Raw genomic sequence first — 20174 nt, 5'->3', positions numbered from 1 at the left:
GCAAGTTCTCAGTTTTTTGAGAGAAAAATAGAACCTCGCCACATGTTAGCACTACCCTAAAATTCATAGCCACCGCCCCTCCTCATGCATGAGCCCCCCCTCCTTCCTTCGGAAGATTTCAAATATGCACCAACTGCTCCCCTCTCACAATTTTCACTATTTCATCCACTGTTTTTATTCGCTTTTTGAAGACAAATGAAAACAGTTAATGCATGCATATTCAATAAAGCATTGCGTTAGAAGCACAGATGGGCCTTCTTTATTTTTAGCGGCTCCTCTGCTGTCGTGACCAAAGAAGGGCACCTTTTTGAATCTTATGTATTTAGTTATTTATTCAGAAGTTTTCTGCTTTGCCAAGAAGCGTGTAATCAGGGGGCTTTCAGCTTAAAAAATTATTCTTCAATATTACAGCACACTTGGTCCCAAGACAAACGATTCCACTCTACCACAGTGTGAACAAAATAGGAATCAACTTATATGTTTTTTTCTGGCCCGGTGTTCTTGAAATTGAAGTGATGATCGCATCTTTTAAAGATGGTGCGGTGGCTTAAGATACATGTCTTTGTTAAGGTCAATTTTTTGTGGTATATGTGAAATAACAATTTCATGTGTGATTTTATCCTGCGAGAAGACAGCATATCTCATTACAGCTCATTTTTTTATTTCAGTACGGCTGTCCCCTCACTAATACTTCCTTTGAACAAACCTTGCCGCTTGGTTTTGTATTCTCTCAATGAGATAAATCAAAGACTTTTATTTGGGATCCCACACACAACACGCATATTCCAAAATCGGCCAGACAAATGAAATATAAGTAGTAGTTTTTAAAGCAGCAGGTTAGGATCTCAGATTACGCTGAATAAAATTTATTGCTTTGGCAGCTTTTGCAACCATGGCATGCACATGCACATTCCAAGAACAGTCACTCACAAATGTTACCACGTGGTACCTGTACATTGGTTGCTGATGAATGATGTTGCTGTTCAGAAAATAATGCGTTTCATCTATGTTCTTTTAGTAGTAAAAGAGAAATGAACACATTTTTAACATTAGGTCGCATTTTCCACTTCTCCGGCCATTTCATACATTTGGTAAGGTCAGCTTGCCATTCAGTGTGGTTCAGTTCATTTTTGTTTTCTGTATAAGATAGTGCCATCGGCAAATAATTCTACTCCAAAGAATATCCCATCAGAAATGTCAATAATGTAAACTAGAGTAGCAGCCCTAAAACGGACCCCTGAGGGACACCTGATGTTACTTTTACCGTGAACGAAGTGATACCATTCAGATAAACAGATTGTTGATGCTGTCATAGATAACTGGCAATCTATTTTAGCACTTTTTATCAATATTTTCACTTTGAAGTTTGCGAAGAAGCAGGGCGTGGCACACGGTATCAAACGCTTTCCTGAAATTTAAAAAAATGCAGTCAGTTTTTTCCATTCGCATCCACCTCAGCCATAAACCATGGTTAAATTCAACAGTTGTGCTGTGCAAAAAAGGTCCTTGTGGGAGCCATACAGAAAATTGACTAATAATTTGTGTTGAAGTAAGTCTTTTCTTATGTATTTTTACAATATATGCTCTATGTCTTGCAGGGAATCGATGTCAAAGAAATGGACCTATAAGTGCTGGCTTCTTTCTTAAAACCACTTTCATAATTTCAAATCATAATTGAGTTTTTGCAGGCTTAAGGCAGAATTTCAGTAACCATAGACTTTTTGTATAACCGATAAATACAAGATGCAATTAGCTAGACACTGTGATTCAATACGGGGGTAAAATACAATCTGGGCCAGAGGCCTTATTTTCATCTATATTTTTTTCAGGAATTTGATACCATTGAGACAATATTCAGCCGGTGGCATAAATGATTTGCTTCCAGGGTGCTTTACCAGCACAGGTAATTTCACAGTATTCTCCGCAGGTAAAAATATGGAATGAAAGAAATCATTAAGAAACGTCGCTTTATCAATGTCGCGAGATAATATCTTACTGTCATGAACAATTTCGTCCACTCCAGTTGAAATCAGCACCGCAGTTCCTTACGTATCCCCAAAAAAGCTTGTGGCTTGTTTTCATGTTTTCATTCAGTTGACTGAAGTACTGATCTTTTGCACTACGTATTTATATTCATTAGTTACTTCCATCAATGCCTCCTTTATTTCTTTCATCGATAGTGAACACCCGCACCTACCTACGGGAGCCGTGGGTCCGTCTTGGTTGAGAGGCGGTTGGGATGCAGCGCTATACGAGTGGTCACTCTGCTCACGTCACACGTGCTTCCAAGCGCTTTCCCTTGGAGATGTAATGGACGTGTTTACAATCATAGCAGTAGGAAGGGTGACAGCAATCTCAAAACACCGTATTTTTACAGAGTCACCGTGACCGCCAACAATATGAACATGAGGAATGCAAAACGCCGCCCCGTGGATCTGTACTCTACTGAACAGAAAATTACTTCATATGATTCTGTCATGAGGTACTACATGGTGGGCTCTCTCCCCCATGACTGCAAAGCACTCGCGAAGGCTAGGCTACGGGCGAGAGTAGGAAAGGGCTAGAGGAGAGGGTGGTGAAAGGCTGGATCAGATGCATCTAGCTGGCATTGATAAAATAGATAAGGCTTTGTCTCCACTAACCTGATGTACTAATAATTAAGTTGGGTTCGTTTAATTGCCTTGTATACTTGTCTTCTTATCATTATTCTAAATATCGCTGGCGACACCCATGGTTCTTGGCACTTGTTGAATTTAGCCGCATTTGTAATTGGCACATACTTCTCTGTTAGTTCCATTATTTTCGCTTTAAAGAAATACCGTAGTTTCAAAAACATCAGCATTCTTGCTGTGACATTCAAAAAACAGACATAAGCAAAGATTTTCTGCGAAATGGCAGAGTAACCACACTTTTCATAAATAAAAATTTTCCAGATTAGAGAAGAAATAGCACCCTTTTGTATCTTGTCAGGTTATCCTTCACCAGGTAAGTCTTCGTGCTAAGAATTATATGGTAATAGTGGTGAGCTTGCGTTGGGTTTGCCTGCTGCAGGCACTGGAGTGGCTTAATCCTACTCAGGAGGCACCACACACTATTCAAGAGGGGCAGTGTTCGAGGAGGTTGGCTTGTTGCAGAAAGCCGAATCACATCACACTCCCACCTAGTTATATCTCCTCCATCTATTCAGTCAGCCCAATAAATGCACGATTAACTGCTTCATAAACTCCAGATGGCAGAACTTTTGTAGTTGCACATATGTGATATTTATTTCAGTGTGCCAAGAACATGCATTTATTAGTGGAAACAACTTGTTCCAAGGGTGTAGTATGTAAGCTTGCACCTAGGAAAAGTGATGAGAGTCTGAGAATGAATTGAAAGACTCAGTCAGTCTTCAAAGTGTCAAAGATAGTAAATATTACAGTTTTCCTTTCCACTCACTGAGTTGCCTCAACGAGGCACTTGTGTGCCTAATATTCAGCTATAACCAGGAGCATAGCCAGAATTTTTTAGGAGTGGGGATACTCCTGCTTCTCGCTATCTGTGTTTGTATCTATTCACTTATATTACAAATACAAAATTTCAAAGCCTGTGCCATGGGGGGGGGGGGGCTGATTCCGTCTTCCTTAAACCAATCCCCTTTGTTGTGCCACTGCCCATAACCTTATTAACAAAAATTCATGAAAGAGAACAAACTGCAATTGATGAGGGTTTGTTGATGTAAACCAAACAATAATTTTCTGCAACATAATCTGTATCAATGTTATATGTCTTGCAAGGAAAGAAGGCTACATTGCGTACAAATTCTCAAAAATGATTACAGCACATTTAGCTCCCAGGCCTGCTAGGTGGCTGGCACCATGAGCTAGCTAATTTTTCATGTTGTATAGCCGGTGGAGGCCATGGATTCATGACAAAACTTACAACACACTGGCTAAGTGTAGACGTCAGCAAGCATGTGCAGTATTATTATTTCTGATTGCATTTATGGTGGCTTAATTATTGTGTGGCAGGTTGGCTAGGGGATGACCATCATGAAACATCAGTGGATATTATTGCTTTGCGTTATTCATGGATGAGAATTTGGAGTGGCTTACTTCAATTAGAAAGCATATTGGGCACTAAAAACCATACAGCAAAAGCCTTCATGACTTTTAACTAAGCATAGAATTCTCGTTGTAGTGTTATGAGCCACAGCACATAATTGTACTGTAGGCACACTGAATGTAAACACAATAAAGATTTGTCACTGTAAGCACAATGAAGCGACAGTTTCAATATGGCTACCTCAATGGAAATCAAGTTAGCTAAACTTTTAAAAGCATGTCTTTTGATTCTCATGTAAATAATGGTGTGAATGTTTGTGCACTGTGTACACTTAGTCGTATGCAGTGCCTTGTTATCAAACCTACAAGTTCATGCCTAGCTTCCTAATGCAGTGGGAAGACACAATGAGAATGCTGTTACATCGACCCAAAGTTTGTGCAAAGTAATTCTTGTTCTAACATAGAGATTCGTTTAGCTTTTGTGTTAAGAGACAAAGCTTTTAAAAGCCGTTGAAGGGCTATGCACCCCTTTGAAATGTTTGCATGAAATGACCTTAGGCTCACAGTTTACAGCCCCACTAATTTGTCGCGTCTGTCAGGAATGAAATATAAAATGTCTTGCCAGACACTATAAAAGCTTTCTCTCCTCTCATACCAATGGGTACACTATAAGCTGCACAGAGAGAGATGAAATGGGCAGAAGCTAAACTAGTGACAAGTACGAGGTGTATGAAATAAAACTCCACTAAATTGTGTGTCAGCTTTCCTTCTGCTCAGTTAATAAATAAGTTGCCTACCTAACTGCTAATCACACTTTGTCAACTCTCATGTTTTGCGAGTTTCTTCATTGCTTTTCTTTCTTTCTTGCCGCAGAATTTTGTCTGTTTATAGTACTCTTTGACACAATGAGCCCCAGTAGTAAATAGAGCCTTGTAGCTTTTTCTTGTGTGTGTCCTGTTTTTTCTGGTAACCAAGAAGATACAAAAAACATGTGCAGCTTTATGTGGTAGTACTGAGCTCTCAAGTTCCTTGTTTTTAGGTGCTACTCTTCAATACAGTCTCATATAATACACTATACCGGGCTTGGTTGCATCTATGTATATATAAATACTAGGTAATATTAGACATCTGAAGAACTGAGGAGCTTGTAAATTTAATAAATAAATACTGCTTTGCATTACTTGTGCCTACATATTGTTGTGTGGGTGTAACGATGAAAAATTGTCAAAACATATTAACTACGAGATATGTGTGAAGCACCGTGGTTTCTTTTAATAGTGTTACTTAGTGAGACAAGTAACCAAGTAACACTTTTGAAAACTTGGTGAGACTCGCCAAACAATAAATGCAAACAAAATATAGCTCATTGCTTGTTTCATTTCATGACTAAATTATTGACCACTAGGTGAAGAAAAGGGCAGTTTAAAGGCTGTTTTTTGTTACCAACAATATAAATGTGAACTAACACACAATAATTTCAAGGAAAAGCATTTGGGATGTTATTAGTAGCCATTTTATTCCAACTGTGAAGAAAGTAATTTGTATGAACAGTTAACGTACCGTAAGCAGGCACCGTACATGCAACCTTCAAAGGCAATGGTCGCAGGTAGTGTTCCTTCCAGCGGCAAGTTGAAAGTCACAGGTTTGGCTCCTGCTGGAGGAAGGTTATTGTTTTGTGCATCATACTTCCTTCACATTCACAATAAATTACTACTATTAACATCCCAAATGCTTTCTTTGGCATTGTCTGTTAGTTCTCTATAGTAATACTGATCACTGGTTGTGTGTGGCATGTTCTGGAACAGGTTGCACTGTACTGGAACTGCAGTTCTACTGCAGTAAATTTATTTAGAAGAGCCTTCAAATGCTATAATATGTCTCCTAAGAGACTATACGTGTTATTATTTGTTTTAAAGTTGACAATAGCAAACAACCAGGCAAGCTTGAACACAAATTTCTCGACTCTAATGTCAATGTAATACCTTGGAGCATTGTATTGCCGTACAAAATGCCCAGTATTTGCATGCTACTGTATCTTTGGGGTCACTAGCATGAGGCTATCAGTGCAAATAACTCACAGGTAGCTGTTTGATTAAAAGAGCTTTACAAATGAGGGAGAGTACAAAGTTCAATAGGCATATTGGCTGAACTTGCGCAGTTTAGATAGCTACATGGATTCAATTTGCAATTTTGCATTTTTTTATACTTAGGTTCATGGTACCAAGAATTGATTCCAGTGAAGTATGTAAGCCGTCATCATTGGCCTTTGATGAAAAGACTAGGCCCGGTAAATTATGCAATGGCTAGATATATGCACAATAAATTTCAGGATGCTGCTTACAACAGGTGTGAGAAACACTAGGCAACATAGCAGCTTTGTACAATGCTGGTGATACAGCATTGAGTGAAAAACATAGGTACAGCGAAAAATAAATCATAGGCACCACCGTACATAAGTACATCTGCATGACGAACTCAATCAATCAATCAATCAATCAATCAGTTTTATTGTGTATCATACATATAATAGCTGGTTCTCATTATACAGGTAGGACCCCCGAGCCCAGACAAGGCAGTTGCGGGGGTCCGTTTTTTAACAGTAGTAGGTACTGCTGAGCTACCAACCGATGGTAAGTACACACAAGTGCAACAAAAAACAATAAATACATATAATTGATACATAGCAATACAAAATTACGTATAACTACAAAGAAATTGGAATAATAATCCTAATTGATGTATTACTATTGTCAGTTTTGCAAGTGATCGCGAAAACATTGTTTATACAAAAGAAATTATGTGGATGCTGCGATGATACAAGGTGAAGTGTTCCAGAGTTTTGGTGCAATATAGGAAAGTGAATGTGCTCCGTAGTGAGTCCTTATGTCAGGTATGCATAACGGTTTACTTAAAGCACAACGTAAGAAATATGGAGCGTTTTATATGGTAATGCTATAGACGGGCTTCGAACAGCGTTATGCAAAAGTTTGTAGACAAGTACTAAAACACGGTAATTGACACGAACTGTGATGGGTTGTATGTTTAGTAGTCTGTAAGCATAGGAAGCTGAGTGTGTTTTCGTTATGGAGAGAAGGGCGCGCACAGCCGTGTTCTGTGCTACTTTGAGGGGTTTCAGTGTTGTCAGGTATGTAAATCCATAAATTACTATGGCATATGTGATGTGTGAATGTATGAAAGAGTGATATAATGTTAACATTCCCTTTATTGGTAAAACGTAGCGTAGCCAGTGAAGAATAGGTATTGTTCTGTATATCTTCAGTGTTGTCTGATGTACGTGTGTGTGCATTGAAAATTGTGCGCCCCAGTATACACCGAGATATTTGGTATTACTAACCCTTTCTAGCACTGTGTTATTCATTTCAAGCCGATTACTTAATGTAAGGTGAGTGTTTTTAAGGGCGAAGGTAATGTAATTACTGTTAGAGCTGTTGGAAAGCAGTTTGTTTTCGTTAAGCCAAGATGATAATTTTTGTAAGGCCGTTGTTGCTTTATGGTGTAGGATAGTTTCGTTTTTTGCTGTTATAAATATGTTAGTGTCATCTGCGTAAAGTATATAGTCTTCCAATGTTATATGGATGGCAGATCATTAATATAAGCTAAGAACAAGAATGGCCTTAGAATTGAACCTTGTGAAACGCCTCCATTAGTTATAGATCGACATCACGACACACCGTTCACATACACATATTGCTCTCTATTATTCATAAAGTTCGACAAAAGCGTTAGCGCTGTCCCGCGTATTCCGTAGTGATATAGTTTGGTTAGTAATAAGTCATGATCAAGCATCTCAAACGCTTTCGGGAGGTCAACGAAAATACCCAATCGATCAATCAATCATTTTTTTTTTTTCACTTCAGCAAGTAGAGGGCATGAGAAGAATAATATCCGGCAAGCTTGACTATGCTTCCCAGCCGGTTACAGTTCAGCAGCCAGTGATAACATATAAAAACTGGCATACGCAAATAAAAGCAGAAAAAACATCCAATATTCTTATGCATAGTCACCAAAAGAACAGTACAGGTACATGCAATGCATGAAAAAAGGAGTAAAATATAAAAAACCACAAAACTAGCATTACAGTTATGTCATGACGAAAACATGCAGTGCAGGCCTGGAAGATGAAATACAAAGACCATTTTGCGATAAAAGGTTTAATACTGAGGGCCAACTTTTTGTAGCATCTGGCCCCCGTAGTTTGTGCATGGTGCCCTTGTTTCAAAATTTGTCATGAACTGTAATGGATACAAAGAAGAATATTCAGCTAACTCTGCTAAGTCGGCCAGCATTGCACTATTGTTCTTTATTTCATACTGATAGCGAAGAACAAGGCGCAAGTTGTAAATATTAAAAGCCGTTGGAATATTAGCCGCTTAGAAGAGGTGCAGAAGTACGATCTCTGGCTGAATTGTACACGATGCGTAAAGCCTTTTTCTGTAGAAATTGGAGCTTTTTTAAGGCTGTATGCGTTTAATGCACAAGGTGCTAGAAAAAAACCATAGGTTACGTTTGTAGAAAAGAAGCCCTTTCCTCTTTCTGAACAATAATTTTCCCTGAAATGTGTAATATTTGCAGATAGGCAACAAGAGGACACTCTGGTCTATGCCACGTTTAGCTTCTAGTCCAAGTTTTTGTTTCTGTTGCATTTCATACAACATAGTGAGAGTAAGATGTAGCGCAAGTATATATTGTGGCCTGCAGTGTATTTATTTATTTATTTGAATACTCTTAACCCCATTGTAGATGCTCCAGCTGACTAAAAGTGCCATGAGGGCTCAAGATCTGTTGATGCCATCTAGTCAGAAACTTAGTATTGTAAATAGCTGCAGACTTATTGAGGTTGTTTCCTCCTGATTCCACAACCACAAAGCCAATCACCCTTACATATGCAAGAATAAACCTAAAAAATGCTTTGTGCATGACTCATCTGGTCGAAGTGTAGCCATGTGACAATGGGCCATGCAAGAGAAAAAATGCTACAGATTCTCATCTTTGGATGACGGTAAACTAATAAGATGACCAGTTGCCACTGTTACTTGCCACCTCTGTCAATAAGCATCCTCCCACTAGAGAGCTAAAGAGAAAGAAATCATTCACCAAGCTTGCATTATTCGTTGGCCCCTTCTATGCACTGTGTCTCACATCTATACTTTAGTTTAATTAAGCATAAAGTACTTTTCAACCAGTCACAGCTTGTAAATCTTAAGCCTAGAACCACTGAGAGTATCAACAAGTTTCATGAACTATGTTTCACAGCAGTCTACCAGACGGGCTCCAGCTTGTTTGATTACTTTAAAAAAATTTAACTTAATCCAGGCAAAACAAAAAAGTGCTTAAAACGGCACTGAACTCTTGAGTATAGATACAAAACAAAAGATGGAGACCACGCACAGATTTTCTTATCATCAGTACCAACACATAATAATTTAGCTGATGAAACCTTCTGTGAAGGTAAATTTGAAAATTTCAGGAAATTATTTGGCTGCCAGAAATTGAACCATATTCTAAGTTGCATTGAAAATTGGGCAAGTTGGCAACGATTCATTTTTTTAAGGTAAACAGCGCGAAAAACAGAGACGGAGAAGTAAGCGCTTGTCCTGTGTCTTTCTACTTCTCTATGCGTCTCTGCAGTGTTACCGGTGCATATTTAGGCTATGTTAGTAGGTGTACACACGCCCAGAGAAACAAGAAGCATGTGCAATCTACAATGGTAGAGCATTTGACAAAGTTATCGCTCAGTGAAACATTTATTCCAATCTCCTCGATTTTTTTTTGTTTATGCCATATCCAGCCAGAGCCACATGCCACTACAGGGGGGGGGGGGAAGCAGACAAATTCAAAGCATACAGTGTAGTAGCAAGCTCTAGCAGCATCAAGGAAACATAGAAACATAAATAAATATTTTCGAACATCATTATTGTAACACTAATGAGCACCTTAGTAATTCATTAAAGCATACTTGTGTAAAAACTTAAATACAAATTGCAAGTAGACCAGCATACATGATTGATATGTCGGGTTTTACGTCCCGAAACCACCATATGATTATGAGACACGCAGTAGACAATCATATATATAATCAATTTGGCAAGAGGTGTAATAAAGTTATCAGCATAATCACATGAACAATAATGAATAATGTGCTCCAAGCAAGTTCAGTACGCTTGTTTCGAAATAAATCAAGCGTGCTAAACAATGACACATCTGTGAATGCCTAGCTCACAGAACCTCATGTTTGGGCTATGACACGCATACATTCAAGGTTTCAAATATTTTGCAGTATCCAGACATGCGCTTTCTCATTTTCAAAAAATGATAAATGCTTGCAAACACAGATATCTTTTGATGTGACACACTCAGGTATAAGTTTGAGGTCATGTAAAAGTAACAGCACCGCACCTGCTTTCTCGTGACTAGGGCTCCGTGTTTTCAAATAAATTGAAAAATATATTATAAATATTTGCCAAAAAATATTATACAAACATTGTTTAGTATACTTTTTGATAAATCAAATTTATCTTGTAAACTTTGATCTTAAAAGGGCATTTTCATCGTTCAGAGAGCATTTTCAGAGCTTGAAGCATCACCCAAGGAGCGCACATCCATCAGTGGCTGCCCCACCTCACAAAGTCTGCTTTTATTGCAGCCAACTTTAAGGTTTTAATACAAAAAAACATAGATGTTCTTTGATCAAGTATCGGTACTTGTATATTATGTGTATGTGCGTTCAAACCTTCGAGATATCTAAAGTACAGTTGCCATTACACGTTTTTGTGTGTTCAGATATGTCGTATATTATTTCATAGTATTGAGAATAACACTAATATTAGGTCATCTGTTTTATAGAGAAGATTACGGAGCCTAGGAGAAAATTATGAGATGCAGGTTTACTAACTTCTCTCCCCCCCCCCCAAACTAACACTTCATTGAGCTTCCAGCAAATTCACATCATTGGCCTTATGAAGTGGGTAAATAAACGGGAAGTGAGAAAATAAGAAGTAAAAAGATGAGGAAACATAATTACTAGCCACAGTAAAAGACATTTTTTTGGAAATAATATTAATAAGAATCTATTGCAGCCACTGGTAATGCAAAATGAAATGCCGAATTTTACAGCAAGCTAGATGCAAAAAAGAAACACTTACAGCCGAATTCTTTCCCGAACAATAGATTTCGAAAACATTCTCTGAAATTAACGAAAAATGAAATCCGAAAACACTGAGCTCTGTCCAATTTCTGAACACTGAAAAACACTGTCCAATTCCGCCAATCAATCACAGTTGTGGTGCTTCAGGGCATTCTTTAGTCCCTTTCAATTATGATCGGCATGGGGCACAGTAAGGCGTTTCGTATGTTGTTCAGTTCAATGTAGACACAACTTTTTAGGATGTCCGTTGGTCTCAGAACTTTTGGTGGGGCCTTTGCTGACAAAAAGCATGGCTTGATGTGCGGAGGAAAGCGATGATTGTCCGAAAAAATCACCTCTCGTCACAGCAGCAAGCAAACGTGACCTGCTTCCACGAACACACGGACCACCTTCTCTATACAGAAGAAGCCTTGTGATGCCTTCACAAATGTACTGTCGCTTTTAGCTGACCTTGTGTAGAGTGTGCTGTGGTACACCTGCGCTTTTTAAAAATTAACCTGTCATAGCACTCAACACCACTGCTATTAAACCCTGCGTCACTCAGTGCTCGCATTTCTGAAGCATTCAGAGTAGCATGCTGGTTTAGCCCAAGCAGTGTTGCACCACCGTCTTCAGCTGCATTGTTGACAGGTGGGTGCTGTTGAGAAACGGCGGACCGATCCCACCGCTGACCTCCACTGTTGCGTACGACGGACCGTTCCCGCCGAAGCCACCACTGTTGCGAAAGACGGCGACGCCAACACGGCCCCGGAGGCGCCACTGCTTTCGACCCCGCCGGGAAGGTCACCAGCCGTTTGGTAGCGTATGTTTCTCAGCTCGCGACTGCTTCTGCGCAGAGCTGAGGAGACGAGCGGACGAGACGACGGTGAGTTAAACAAGGTTTATGTACAGCATATATACAGAGGCGTTACAATTTCGGCACTGGGGCCGGCAGAGACTCGAAGAGCCGAGCTCCTCTCTCTAATACATAGGTCAGCCTTTCGCCTAAAACCGCTGACACACACATGTCGGCCCTCCGACATGGGGGCTCCTCTCTCTAGGACTGCCGATCGCGACGCGCCGCAGGGCTTCTTTTATTTACACCGGGTCCAACCCAAAATGTCCAATCAGAAGCGCCGCCGGTCGTCCGGGCAGATTCCGCCAATGGGGGTCGCCGCGCCATGCGTCAGACCACCAGGCACGAGAACGCCGGCTCGCTGTCACGTGCGCCGATGACTCAATGCACGTGGGCGAGAGAGGCGCCGCGCGTGTTCACGCCGTTGAGATGTTCGCGTCGGGCAGACGGCGGGCTGGCCTTGACCCAGATTGCCTTTTTCAGAGGCACGGTCGTTTGACGAGGACTCGCTGGCATAACAGCACCCCCGCCGCCAGACAATGCACCGGAAAGACGAGCTGCTTCCACGGGGCTCAGATGTCAGGTGCGCTCGTTCGCCTGGTCCCTCCAGGTTCGCCTCCAGGGCCATGGGGAGAATACAGCTCCAGACTGGTCCGGGAACACATCCCATTTTTGACGACGGATCCCAGCTCCACTGGCTTGTCGCCACAACTTGCTGACCAGCTTCACTTGTCTCTTCTGACCATCTTCGGGTTCAGCACTTGTCGATGGTTCTGCAACTTGCTAAGAACGGTTCGACAACAGACAACACACGACACAAGCAAGTGCCCTCGGTCACCCGACAGAACACCAGACAAAGTATAGTACAACATATACCTATCTACGTGTCTATCGGAATTTTGTTCCCTCTACATCAAGAGGCACATGTGGGACAAAAGACTCTTAAAGTAAGAACTTGAATTTCTCACAATTACAACAACGCAACGAATTAGAATACCACATAAAGTTGGCCCTTTGAGAGCACTCTGAACGGGAGCGCTCGGCCCAGGTCGTGATGAGGTCAAAATTTTGCCCCGAATCGCCAGCCAGAAACCGAAAGGTTGAGAAGTTACTAGCTGGAACGCACTGCTCAATGCACCTGCATTAGCGTTTACCTTTCTTTTTTTTTTCTTTAGCGAACGTCAAAGTTGCGCTGTGGAGCAACATGCTCCACCTCAGTAACCGGCCACTTTTAGGCGACGATACCTATGCGGCACCAAGAGCGGCTCACACTTGCGACGTTGAACAGGGGAACAACGATACGGCTTGCTATTGATTGACTCCTCACCGCTTAGCTCGATATCGGGTTCGATCACCCTCATGTTTCCGGGGCAGTCCGAAAACACGTCTTCAAACTCGGAACCAATCTTTCTCAGGTCCTCTTTCTCAGGTCCTCCTTCACTTAAGCTAGGCTCTAGGTTTATCTGCTCCCGGATTACTTTCGATCCCCCTTCGATTACCTCACTAGAACTCAAACTTTCTGCTTCCTCTTCCTCTGAAGCATTCAACAACAGATTTACGATCGCTTGATGTTGAACGTATGGTTTCATCAAGTTGTAAATTTTGTCCGGCCGCCTTCCTAATTTCACTTCATAATTTGTATCGCAAGGCTTTGATAATACTGTGGCGGGCCCTTCCCAATCAACCTCAAGCTTGTTCCTTTTGGGTGGCTGCAGCCGCATTACCTGATTATCAACTTCAAAAGCGCGCTTCTTCCCCGATTTCTCGTAGTGCTCCTTCAACAGCACTTTTGCCGCGTTTTTCTGGCTTTCCACGAGCGCTTCAATTTGGCTTTCCACTAGCGCTTCAATCGAGAGATCCTCACTCTGCCCTCGAATGAGCGTCTCTCGATCAACTCTCGGCAGCTCGCTCCCACTTTCCGCTACAGGCGAGAGCGTTGCAACCCTCTCGCTCTGACTCAATGGCGCCACGTCGTCTCCCCCAGCGCATACCGCGCCGGCCGCTCCCGCGACGGGCCGCTCGCGTGACTGCTCACATGACTCATGCGGAAAATTTCCTTTCTGGGGTTCCGTCGACCCGCCGACAAGGTCACTTGAGAGTTCACCGCATGGAACCAAGTCAAGCTTCCGCGAAAGCTTTCGCGCTTGCGATCGCGTGAGAGCCATGCACGCTAAGTTGGGGAAGAACGATTTGCCCTGCTCTTTGAGGAGCTGCTCCGAGTTGTTGGAGAAAAGATAAGGAAAACGATCGTTCAGCGCGGCAGACACAGCCGCTTCGGTGCGAAGCTTACCGAACGGGCCTTCAATGACAACCGTGGCGATTGGTAAGCGAACACTCTGCTCCTCGGCGACTTGCCTAATCCACGCGCATTCTCCTGTGAAGTCATCCGGAGACACCAATGAAGGATGGACAACGTCCATGGTTGCCGCTGAGTCTCTAAGTGCTCGGCACGTTTTCTCGTTGACCCTAATTTCTTGGAGATACGGCTCCAACAACCGAATGTTTTTTTCTGATTCTCGGATCGTTGCGAAGGCAAACTTTTCCTGACAGTTTCTCGCGATGTGCCCTTCCTTTTTACAGTTGTAGCAGATTAGCGGCTTCCGTTTGTTTTCCGATTCAAATGCCTGTGTGGTGGAAACCTCACTCGATTTCTCCGCTTCTGCTTGCCCTTCCCCTACACTGTCCTTAGTAAGAGATGGGTCCTTTTTGAAATTACGGTGCGGAACGGGTTTCCGTTGATCAGGTTTCCTTGAAAAGCTCTCTTTTCTCTCATCCTTTTCAACGCGCACTGCCCTGCTATGCAACTTTCGGCGAGTATAATACTCCTCAGCTAACTCAGCTGCCTTATTTAACTGTACTTCCCCAAGTCTGTCCTGCAGCCAAAGTCTGACATTATCCTCGATGCAGCGGTAGAATTGCTCCAATGCAACGCATTCCACCACTTTATCGCGATCATCATAAACACCTTCGCCCTTGAGCCATTCAATTAAATCGGCTTCAAGACGAAACGCGAAGTCAACGTGTGACTCATTCCCCTTTTCAGCATACCGGAACCTTTGCCTGAAAGCCTCGGGTGACAACTTATAACGTCTCAAGAGCACTTCCTTAACCTCGTCATAGCTCTCAAACGCTTCCCTCGACAAGCAAGTTATCGCGTCGGACACTTCGCCGGGAAGAAGAGCTAGCAGGTTCCGCGCCCAAAGAGACCGCTCCAAAGCGTTTCGCTCACAGACGTGTTCAAACTTGACGAGATACTTCGCCATGTCCTCGCCTACTACGAACGGTGGCAGTTGGTCACGAATTCTAAAACCGCTGACCTGAATCGTCGGAGAAGCTACGCTAGGCGCCTGCGAACACTGTAGGATTGCCAATTCTAGTCGTTTCAACTCTAGGCGCTCTTGTCTCTCGGCCTCCTCGCGCTCGCGAGCTTCTCGCCTTTCTTCACGTTCGCGAGCTTCGCGCCTTTCTTCACGTTCGCGAGCTTCGCGCCTTTCAGCCTCCTCACGTTCGCGAGCTTCGCGCCTTTCAGCCTCCTCACGGCGTGCTTTGATATCCACCCAGGCCTCATCGACTTCCTCAGCCGACACTCCCTCATCCTTCATGATCTCAAGGATCGCTTGCTTTCGTTTCGCACGGCCCAAAGTAATGCCGAGTTCCTCACAAATTTCGATGAGTTCCTTCACTTTAAGGTTCTCCATCGTTCACACTAGCCTCTTGCTGTTTCCCCTGTTAAGAATCTACTTGCCGTACCCACTATAAGCCTACTAGCAAGACGCGCAAGCAATTTTTCACACTCCCGTGTTTACCCCCTCCGCATTAACTTTGGTTTCAAAGCGCTTCGACTTGGCTTGAAACGATCAAAGCTCACTTCAATGCTTCACACAGCCCTTCTCTAAACTACTACAACCTGAGCTAGAGTAGTCTGGTGAACTGAGGGGAAAACATCAGGCACTCACCGCATCGATGTCGCTGACGCCGGCCGATCCCGCAGCTGCCAACCACTGTTGCGTAGCGCCGGGCCTATCCCGCCGAAGCCACCACTGTTGAGAAACGGCGGACCGATCCCACCGCTGACCTCCACTGTTGCGTACGACGGACCGTTCCCGCCGAAGCCACCACTGTTGCGAAAGACGGCGACGCCAACACGGCCCCGGAGGCGCCACTGCTTTCGACCCCGCCGGGAAGGTCACCAGCCGTTTGGTAGCGTATGTTTCTCAGCTCGCGACTGCTTCTGCGCAGAGCTGAGGAGACGAGCGGACGAGACGACGGTGAGTTAAACAAGGTTTATGTACAGCATATATACAGAGGCGTTACAATTTCGGCACTGGGGCCGGCAGAGACTCGAAGAGCCGAGCTCCTCTCTCTAATACATAGGTCAGCCTTTCGCCTAAAACCGCTGACACACACATGTCGGCCCTCCGACATGGGGGCTCCTCTCTCTAGGACTGCCGATCGCGACGCGCCGCAGGGCTTCTTTTATTTACACCGGGTCCAACCCAAAATGTCCAATCAGAAGCGCCGCCGGTCGTCCGGGCAGATTCCGCCAATGGGGGTCGCCGCGCCATGCGTCAGACCACCAGGCACGAGAACGCCGGCTCGCTGTCACGTGCGCCGATGACTCAATGCACGTGGGCGAGAGAGGCGCCGCGCGTGTTCACGCCGTTGAGATGTTCGCGTCGGGCAGACGGCGGGCTGGCCTTGACCCAGATTGCCTTTTTCAGAGGCACGGTCGTTTGACGAGGACTCGCTGGCATAACAGTGCCCGAAAAAGTCTTGGAAAACTGCTGTGTCTTTTTCCGATATGCCAGAAGTGGTGATGAAGTGTTCAAGATGTTGTGTCATGACTACCCTTTCAACAATTTGATGGGGCAAGCCACAGGCAGCTGTGACAGATATGATGAGTCGCCTATTCCCACACTCGAAGTAACTTAGAAGCGTGGCAGCTTGGGCTAGTTGGTATGGCATGACGATAGTTTGATTGATTTATTGAACTTTTATTATCATTTATCACATGAGGTTTACAAACACTGATTGGACCCATAGCCTGAGGCTAGTGTAGGGTCCAATGAGAAAAGTAATGGACAGAAGCGGGAAATATCAATTACACATAATACATATACAGACACTGTAAATATACACATATACAGAGTAGAGAAGTCTTTCTCTTCTTAAACAATCTGGTCACACCAAATAAAACTGCATGTGTGCATTCAAAAAGTTATGACAGATAACTTCATGGACACACCCAAAAAACATCAGTTAAAATACATAAAGAACATCAAACTATCACAAGTTTTAGTTAGAAGGAAAAAAATGCTAGGTTTACAAGATTCACCAGCGTATATTTATACAAATGTAAGTGCTTACCACCAAAGAGAAAAAGAATTATTTACAGCTTGATCAAGAATTGATTTTTTAGTTTTACCGCAGCATTGTGTGGTGTCTTCAGTTCAGTGGGCAAACTATTCCAGATCTTCATCCCTGTGAATTGCAATAATCTCTCACCATAAACGTTATTTCTTGGCGCCAAGTTAAAGTTACCGAACGTCAGGCTTCTAGTAGGGCGGGAAGAGGAATAAAATAACGAGACATCAAATGGGCTATTGTATTTTACGATACTGTTAACACAAACGGTTATCTTATAGTCACGCAAAAGATCAAAGGGTAGTATTTTTAGCGATCGGAATAACGGCCGGCTTGGCTCGTTGTACTTACTCTGAGTTATTATTCTTATGGCACGCTGTTGTAGCCTTCGAAGGGGATCCAGATAAAAATCATAAGTCCAGGCCCACGATTCCATGCAGTAGATTAAATGACTATGGATGAAAGCAAAGTAAAGCGCCCGCAAAATGCTTTTATCAAAGAAGCCTCTAGCTTGTAAAAGCGCGTGGCAGCCGGAAGCCAGCTTTACACCGACGGCATTTATTTGACCTGCCCAGTGAAAGTGATTATCTAGTATAATCCCGAGGTATTTAAACGTGTCCGTACGTTCTCATATGCAGTTGCCAATTTTCATCTGAATATCTTCGTAACTAAATAATTTCCTACGGAAATGAAATATAATGTACTTCGTTATTTTAGCATTAACCGTTAACCTGTTAGCAAAAAACCACTGGGAATTTTTTTTCAATTCTGCGTTTACTTGTCTTTGTAATTCAAGAACATTGTCGGCCGTACATATTAATGCTGTATCATCGGCATACATAATAATTTCGGAAGAGCTTAATACATGAGGCAAGTCATTGATATAAAGGAGAAGAACAGCGGCCCGAGAACCGATCCCTGTGGCACCCCTGTGTTCATTTATTGCAGTGTGGAAGTAATATCGGTCATCACGACAGCCTGCTGTCTGTTTTTGATGTAATTAGAAAATAACTCATAGGCTTGATTACGTATGCCGTAGTGCTTTAATTTATGCAAAAGAATTGAATGTTCTACCGTATCGAATGCTTTTTGTAAGTCCACAAAAACAACTCCCGCTAGCTTGTTGTTGTTTAGGGTCGTGTTAATCGATTGTGCTAATGTCAACACTGCGAATGACGTAGAATAATTAGACCAAAATCCATGTTGCTGAGGACAAAAAACCATGTATTTCTGTAAAAACATATTTATGCGGTTTGATAGAATTTTTTTCAAAAATGTTATTTACAACGCTAAGAACCGATATCGGTCTGTAGCTAGATGGATCGGAAATGTCACCGTTTTTTGTAAACTGGAATTACTTTTGCAATTTTTAGTATGGATGGATAGGTTTCGTTTTGTATAGAATGATTAAGTAAATTGCACAAGATTGGGCCTAAAATATCCACGTTTTCTTTTAACAATCGCGCGGTAATTTGGTCCAGCCCAGCAGTCTTGGCGCGAGAACAAAACGACAACACAGAGACAAGAAAGACGTGTCTTTCGTGTCTTTCGTGGCTCAGTGTCATAGCGCTTGTGTCTTTCGTGTCCTTTTTGTCTCTGTGTTGTCGTTTTGTTCTCACGCTATAACTATCGTTATCGACTGCAAAGGCCGAGTGTGCCCACAGTGGCCCCAAATGCCGAACATTGTCTGCCAGGTGATGAAGTTGGTGTACGTTGAAAGTGGCTGCTGTCACACCATAAAGTGACTAGCATCTTGTAACAAATTTTAACAGAAGGCGCTCTGAAAATCATAAAATGTAGCAATCAGACTTGAAAATTTTTCATATATAAAAGTTAGAAACTGCAGCCATACGTGGTTGTTAGCTCGTATTCCTAATGTGTGTTTGTTGATACCACATTAGTAAGTATTGACATGGATGCTTACTGAAAGAACAGTTCTTCAAAGATGTTATATTGATGCCTATATTTACACAGTAGTTTCCCTGTATAGTCAATCTGCCTGGCTGATATTTTTTCTGTGAGCAAAATGTTCACAGCCTGCGACAGCTTTGCCAGGTGTCGCCAGTATTCTTGTAGGATTAGGTCATCTAGGCATGGCAGGGCATAGAACCAAAGCCAATGCTTCCATTCCAAAGCTTTTTAATGAGCCATGTCTGTAATGCGACGTGGCAAGCGTGTGATGCAGTGCGAAGGTTGAATACCTAACAGACGGCTATTCACTTTCCTCACAGAAGACGGGCTGCCTGCATACATAAAATCACACAGGCATTTTTATGGAAAGTGTTCAAACAAAAATACTTGTGTCTTCACTTTCGTAGATGTAAATTAAACTACTAGATTACCTTATATACTGTATATTTATTCTTATTATATTGTGTGGTTCAATCAGTCCTGTTTCTGTAAATGACAGGAACATTTGTATTCTTTATTCGGGCTCCACCTGAGGATACCACCAGTTCCAGTCATTTGTACAGATGTGAGCATGATGTCATTTCTGTCGTGGTATTGCATTTGTTGTATCAAATAAATGAAACATGGTAGCGTATCGTCACGAGAACAGTACTTCCTTAAAAGTTTGCGACACATAATGGCGATGGCAGCCACCATTGTTTATACATGTGCAGTTTATATAGTGCTAAAACCATAAGATATATTACTGTCGGGGACGCTGCTCATTACGTTCATTTATTGCATGCCACATATTATTCCTTGCAATTACTACCAAAGCAGACTGGTTTACTAATGAGCTTTCTCTTTTCATAAATGA

The sequence above is a fragment of the Rhipicephalus microplus genome, chromosome X (assembly GCF_043290135.1).
Source record: "Rhipicephalus microplus isolate Deutch F79 chromosome X, USDA_Rmic, whole genome shotgun sequence".
Classification (NCBI taxonomy): domain Eukaryota; kingdom Metazoa; phylum Arthropoda; class Arachnida; order Ixodida; family Ixodidae; genus Rhipicephalus; species Rhipicephalus microplus.
Note: the sequence above shows the minus strand (reverse complement) of the source record.